Below are 7,580 nucleotides of genomic sequence, written 5' to 3' on the forward strand. Positions count from 1 at the left end.
GAACCTTAGCGCTGAGTTAAATGCGAGACGCCTATAACAGTTTCCACAACGAAACGTTATCTCGATACCTGGCAGAAAATTCAAAGAGATTCTGGATGTATGTGAAGTATGTTAGCGGCTAGAAACAATCAATGCCTTCTCTGGGCGATAACAATGGAGATACTATCGAAGACAGTGCTAAGTAAATATTCCAGAATTCGAATCGAGTAACGTGGAAGTAAATATCCTCGGAGTAGTGAAGCAACTCAAATCACTTAGTAAAAATCAAGTCTTATGGTCCAGGCTGTATACGAATTAGGTTCCTTTCGGATTATGCTGATGCATTAGCTCTATACTTAACAATCATACACAATCGTTCGCTCGACGAAAGATCCGTACCCAAAGACTGGAAAGTTGCACAGGTCACACCAATATTCAAGAAAGGTAGTCTATTGACACGCAGTCAACATCGGTTTAGAAAACATCGTTCTTGTGAAACACAACTAGCTCTTTACTCCCATGAAGTGCTGAGTGCTATTGACAAGGGATTTCAGATCGAGTCCGTATTCCTGGATTTCCGGAAGACTATTGACACTGTACCACACAAGCGGGAGCAGTAAAATTGCGTGCTTATGGAATATCGTCTCAGTTATGTGACAGTATTTGCGATTTCCTGTCAGAGGGGTCACAGTTCGTAGTAACTGACGGAAAGTCATCGAGTAAAACAGAAGTGATTTCAGGCGTTCCCCAAGGTAGTGTTATAGCCCCTTTGCTGTGCCTTATCTATATGAACGACATGGGACACAATCTGAGCAGCCGTCTTGAGTTGTTTGCAGAAGACGCTGTTGTTTATCGACTAGTAAAATCATCAGAATATCAAGACAAACTGCAAAACGATTTAGAAAAAAATATCGGAATGGTGCGAAAAGTGGCAGTTGACCCTAAATAACAAAACGTGTGAGGTCATCCACATGAGTGCTAAAAGGAACTCGTTAAACTTCGGTTACACGATAAATCAGTCTAACCTGAAAGCCGTAAATCCAACTAAGTACCTAGGTATTACAATTACGAACAACTTAAATTGGAAGGAACACATAGAAAAATGTTGTGGGGAAGGCTAACCAAATGCTCCGTTTTATTCGCAGGACACTTAGAAAATGTAACGGACCTACTAAGGAGACCGCCTACACTAAGCTTGTCCGTCTTGTTTTAGAATACTGCTGCGCGGTGTGGGATCCTTACCAGGTAGTACTGACGGAGTACATCGAAAAAGTTCAAAGAAAGGCAGCATGTTTTGTATCTTCTCACGAAAGTCCAATGACCAACTTTCTTCTCCGAATGCGAAAATATTTTGTTTGACACCGACGTACATAGGGCGGAACGATTACCACGATAAAATAAGGGAAATCAGAACTCGCACGGAAAGGTATAGCTGTTCATTCTTTCCGCGCGCTACACGAGATTGGAATAATAGAGAATTGTGAAGGTGGTTCGATGAACCCTCTGCCAGGCACTTAAATGTGATATGTACAGTATCGATGTACACTCCTGGAAATTGAAATAAGAACACCATGAATTCGTTGTCCCAGGAAGGGGAAACTTTATTAACACATTCCTGGGGTCAGATACATCACATGATCACACTGACAGAACCACAGGCACATAGACACAGGCAACAGAGCATGCATAATGTCGGCACTAGTACAGTGTATATCCACCTTTCGCACCAATGCAGGCTGCTATTCTCCCATGGAGACGATCGTAGAGATGCTGGATGTAGTCCTGTGGAACGGCTTGCCATGCCATTTCCACCTGGCGCCTCAGTTGGACCAGCGTTCGTGCTGGACGTGCAGACCGCGTGAGACGACGCTTCATCCAGTCCCAAACATGCTCAATAGGGGACAGATCCGGAGATCTTGCTGGCCAGGGTAGTTGACTTACACCTTCCAGAGCACGTTGGGTGGCACGGGATACATGCGGACGTGCATTGTCCTGTTGGAACAGCAAGTTCCCTTGCCGGTCTAGGAATGGTAGAACGATGGGTTCGATGTCGGTTTGGATGTACCGTGCACTATTCAGTGTCCCCTCGACGATCACCAGAGGTGTACGGCCAGTGTAGGAGATCGCCCCCCACACCATGATGCCGGGTGTTGGCCCTGTGTGCCCCGGTCGTATGCAGTCCTGATTGTGGCGCTCACCTGCACGGCGCCAAACACGCATACGACCATCATTGGCACCAAGGCAGAAGCGACTCTCATCGCTGAAGACGACACGTCTCCATTCGTCCCTCCATTCACGCCCGTCGCGACACCACTGGAGGCGGGCTGCACGATGTTGGGGCGTGAGTGGAAGACGGCCTAACGGTGTGCGGGAGCCCAGCTTCATGGAGACGGTTGCGAATGGTCCTCGCCGATACCCCAGGAGCAACAGTGTCCCTAATTTGCTGGGAAGTGGCGGTGCGGTCCCCTACGGCACTGCGTAGGATCCTACGGTCTTGGCGTGCATCCGTGCGTCGCTGCGGTCCGGTCCCAGGTCGACGGGCACGTGCACCTTCCGCCGACCACTGGCGACAACATCGATGTACGGTGGAGACCTCACGCCCCACGTGTTGAGCAATTCGGCGGTACGTCCACCCGGCCTCCCGCATGCCCACTATACGCCCTCGCTCAAAGTCCGTCAACTGCACATACGGTTCACGTCCACGCTGTCGCGGCATGCTACCAGTGTTAAAGACTGCGATGGAGCTCCGTATGCCACGGCAAACTGGCTGACACTGACGGCGGCGGTGCACAAATGCTGCGCAGCGAGCGCCATTCGACGGCCAACACCGTGGTTCCTGGTGTGTCCGCTGTGCCGTGCGTGTGATCATTGCTTGTACAGCCCTCTCGCAGTGTCCGGAGCAAGTATGGTGGGTCTGACACACCGGTGTCAATGTGTTCTTTTTTCCATTTCCAGGAGTGTAGATGTACATGCAGTGAGTCGCTGTACGGAGATGAACGAGCGAGTTCTGGGCTAGCTCAGACCGACTGTATCGAGAGTCTGGTGTACTTCGGCGCTGCCAGCCAGGTGGACATCCCTAGGTCTGTGGGGGACATGGCCGGCGTGTGACCATAGCAAGCTGGTGGACCGGCTGGTGTCTACCCCCAGGCGAACGGACAGCGATCACAGTGGAGGCGGAGAAAGGAAAGCTACCAGCGTGCTTTTGCAGCTGACGCTCTCGCGCTGGTGGTTCTGTGATGGCTACAGCGCACTGTGAGGTGTTCGAGCGGTGCATTGGCGGTGTTTGCCAGCAAAGAATCCTGCGCAGAACACCATAGTTGTCGTGTGACAAACTGTGCATGTTTATTGATGGCAAACCCGAGTGTGGTTCTGTGCGCTGTGAGCAACAGCTGTTCAATTGGTTACCTAAAGTCTGTGATCGTAATTAATTTCATTAACTTCAAAGTGTTTTGTTTAAGCTTCGCGGTGGGTGTAACTGCTGAGTATTCATCTTACCAGGTGAATAAGACAGCCAACCAGTTGTAATAAATGGTAGTTTTCACTTAACCTAACAATGGTTTCAATGGGCTTAAACCCGATTTCTTCAGAAGGACAAGAAATAATCTTCATATGAGCAAAATGTCGGTTGTAGATGTAGATGTGATAAAGCGATCTAACATATTCAGTGCAGCCATGTTCAAAATATTAGAAGTCATCTTGCACTGCCCGCGAAGTTGTCTTTCTTATTGCCCACATCTCGTGGTCGTGCGGTTGCGTTCTGGCTTCCCACGCCCGGGTTCCCGGGTTCGATTCCCGGCGGGGTCAGAGATTTTCTCTGCCTCGTGATGGCTGTGTGTTGTGTGATTTCCTTAGGTTAGTTAGGTTTAAGTAGTTCTAAGTTCTAGGGGACTGATGACCATAGATATTAAGTCCCATAGTGCTCAGAGCTTTTTTTTTCTTTCTTATTCCCAGGGAATGAACTTGTCGACCGTTTGGCTAGAGCGGTACTTACTCGCTCCCGAATCTATTTGCCGACTCCAGGTGCACATTTGCGGACGCAAGTGTGATCTCTGCTCACTCGTAAATGGAACGACGTCTAGTGGGTCACTGTCCCATCTAGTAAACTCGAGAAAATCGAGGTGGCTACTGCAGCATGGCACTCTTCCTTCCATTTCTCCCTGAAGGAATCCACAGTCTAATGTCGTCTCCACATCGATCATACCAGACTAACGAATAGTTTTCATTTGTGTAACTAGCCACCCCCAAATCGTGGTTGTGAAGCCTTACAGACAGTAGTTCATATCTTGCTGGAATGTCCTCTCCTTTTGGCTTCCCATGCTAAGTACAAACGTCCAGATTCATGTCTCGAATATTGGTGGACAACTCACGGATGGTTGTCCTGGGTTTCAATTTTCTCCATGAAAGAGGTTTTATTCTCATTTACAAAGTACTAATCTAGCTGCAGAACAGGGGCAGGGCGGTTCGGGGTGCAGTGTCTCCCCCAGTATGCTAGGTCCTTGTGTTTCCCGACCCTACCTCCTCGACCAGAATCCTTTCCCCCCACATCCAACTTTCTGTTCTGGGTCGCACACTCTGTTGACTAGCGAGCGCTCTTGACTGTAATGGATCAGCGGCGGAACAGCTGTGAGCTGGGCTTTTCCTGTCAAATGTAGAGCCTTGGGGTCAGGCAACTACTGACTTCCCTTTTCCCCCATCTTGCTTATACGATATTATTGACAGTACAAATGATATCTATTGCGTTTTCAGCTTCTCAGTCATACTGTTATGAATCTCATGACTACAGCACAAAACGGTAGACGTATCTGCTTAAGGAATGAACTGCCCTTGGATTGGATTGAGGGATTGATAACCTCGCTGTTTGGTCCCATACCAGCCCCCCCCCCCCCCTCAACCCCCGCCCTCTTCCCCTCAATCAAACAACCCACTCATTTTGTTACTTGTTCTAAATGAATAAACAGTTGTGTGTTATAAGAATTTACTAAAATATTTGCGTACGTAGCCAACGGCCTTGCCGCTGTGGTAACACCGGTTCCCGTCAGATCGTCGAAGTTAAGCGCTGTCGGGCTGGGCTAGCACTTGGATGGGTGACCATACGGCCCGCCGAGTGCTGTTGGCAAGATGGGTGCACTCAGCCCTTGTGAGACTAACTGAAGTGCTACTCTCGTAGATTGCAGTGGTGTGCTGACCACATGCCCCTCATATCCGCATACAGTGACACCTGTGGGCTTGAGGATGACACGGCGGCCGGTCGGTACTGTTGGGCCTTCACGGCCTGTTGGTACTGTTGGGCCTTCACGGCCTGTTCTGGAGGAGTTTAGTTGCCTGTTATATCCGTAGGTAGTTTGGTACAGGATCGTGTGTATCTTGTGTAGTAGCAACCTGGTGGTGATAATAGCAGTAATAGCAGTTGAGTGTATGGTGATAGTTAAGTCTGACAGAGGATTCGGCTTCTTATTTTTTACTGCTGAAGTTCTCTCAGATATGATGACTGGTGGTGGCCGAGGGCCAAGCATTGTAAATTGTTAATGTTGTTGCCTGGTTGTATATACTGGGTATACTAGGGCAAAGGTTGGATTTTGTTCTCTTATTTAATGGAAGACACTTTTGTATACATTGTGTTGAGCCGTGTTTAAAGATCTTTTCAGGCTACAGATAGATTTTGTTTCATGGAAAGTTTATTCTGTTATTTTATGTTAAATAAAACAGCTGTTAAATTGTGCCCTACGTGTGTACGACCTCAATCTCAACCCCACATCACTTAAAACCTACGCTACAGCAACAACAGTTATTCACTATTGATGTCATTAATAAATAAATGTTTGAAAACAAGGCCTGTATGTGTGATATTACTGTTCTGGTCTTACAAGGAAACATTATCAAGCTGATCTCACATATTATGGAGGAAAATGTAGTCTTGTAGGATATCAACCCCATCAATGGACGAGCGAAAATTTGGACTGTAGTTCTCACAGCAGTACGCTGTTATGACCCTCTGAATGCACAGCTGTTAAACCTGGCGCGCAGCCGTTGTTCGTCACTGGCTCAGCGCCACTGCAGCAGCCTAATGTCAGAGAGTGAAGTACCGTACAGTGGAGTGTGGGGTGAGTGAGAGGGTTTTGAAATGGAGCAGTGGTACTGGTAACCTGCTTTGTTCCGCAGTTCCTAGCCCGTAGCTTACGTCAAAAGACATCTTTGAACATTTTTGTATTACGTTTCACAAATGTAGTGTTCATGACTGAAACGAGTGAGAGTGTTATTAAAGAAGTAGCGGAACGCTATTTCATTAACACCTCCTTTGACCTTTTTTTGGGGGGGGGGGGGGGGGGGGTGAGAGGTTTTAAATCTGACACTATTAAAGTGGAGTACATATGCAGGAGCTGCACTATTCTTCAACGTGATTGACATTATTAAATTGAAAATCAAAAATAAGTAGCTTCATTTAATAATGGTTCTCCAGTTTTTAAACATGGCTGCTTGGTTTAGTGACCGTTTATAAATTAAAGTTGAACTAAATAAGCCCTCGGTCACAATTTTTAGTCTTTTTGACCAGGGTTCAACACTTCTAGGAGTGTTTTCATCATAATTTAAATATTTAAAGTGGCCTATAACATACTTACAAATTTATGGGAAAAGAAAAATGTTTATATAAAAGCGTAGATAGTGACTAACACTGCAAAAAGAGACAGTACTTACATGTCACGTATAAAATAAATAACAAGTCAGAAGGACTTTAGCACACAAAACTTTAAAAAAGTTAAAAAAGAATATATGAAAGGCCAGCGACTATGGGCTCTTCATACTCTTAGTATAAAGCCACAGGTAGGAACAGACTGTGGGGCCCGCGTTGGTTACTGCGGGCAGGTGAACATTACACCAAGAGTGCCATCTAGTAGCCGTAAATATAAGTAGGCTACTTAACATTTAAAATATATAGACAGCTGAATGAGTGATTGAAGAGTATTTATTACATGAACTCACACGCAAAGTTTTATTTTACAACAGCAGACATGGTATCTTATTGGTTATGTAAAAGCATAGGAATACTAAGCGAAAAAGCTTAATATTTATATTAATCGAAATATTAAGCGATAAAGCTGTGTCAGTCTACATATTATATCCTCTCTACTTCTGCCATCATCAGTTATTTTGCTGCCCAAATAGCAGAACTCATCTACTTCTTTAAGTGTCTCATTTCCTAATCTTATTCCTTCAGTATCACCTGATTTACTTCGACTACATTCTATTATCCTTGCTTTGCTTTCGTTGATGTTCGTCCTATACCCTCCTTTCAAGAAACAGTTCAAAAATGGTTCAAATGGCTCTGAGCACTATGCGACTTAACTTCTGAGGTCGCCTAGAACTTAGAACTAATTAAACGTAACTAACCTAAGAACATCACACACATCCATGTCCGAAGCAGGATTCGAATCTGCGACCGTAGCGGTCGCTCGGTTCCAGACTGTGGCGCCTAGAAACAGTTCATTCTATTCAATTGTTCTTCCAAGTCCTTTGCTGTCTCTGACGGAATTACAGTGTCATCTGCGAACCTCAAAGCTTTTACTTCTTCTCTGAGGACATCAATTCCTACTCCAAATTTTCCT

General features: G+C 46.1%; 1 pseudogene; it reads left to right on the top strand.

The window, feature by feature from the left end:
* The first annotated feature begins 4,977 nt into the window (after positions 1-4,977).
* On the top strand, positions 4,978-5,095 carry LOC126288811 (5S ribosomal RNA; annotated as a pseudogene).
* The last annotated feature ends 2,485 nt before the right edge of the window (positions 5,096-7,580 follow it).

Source organism: Schistocerca gregaria, chromosome 1, assembly GCF_023897955.1.
Source record: "Schistocerca gregaria isolate iqSchGreg1 chromosome 1, iqSchGreg1.2, whole genome shotgun sequence".
NCBI classification, from domain to species: Eukaryota; Metazoa; Arthropoda; class Insecta; order Orthoptera; family Acrididae; genus Schistocerca; species Schistocerca gregaria.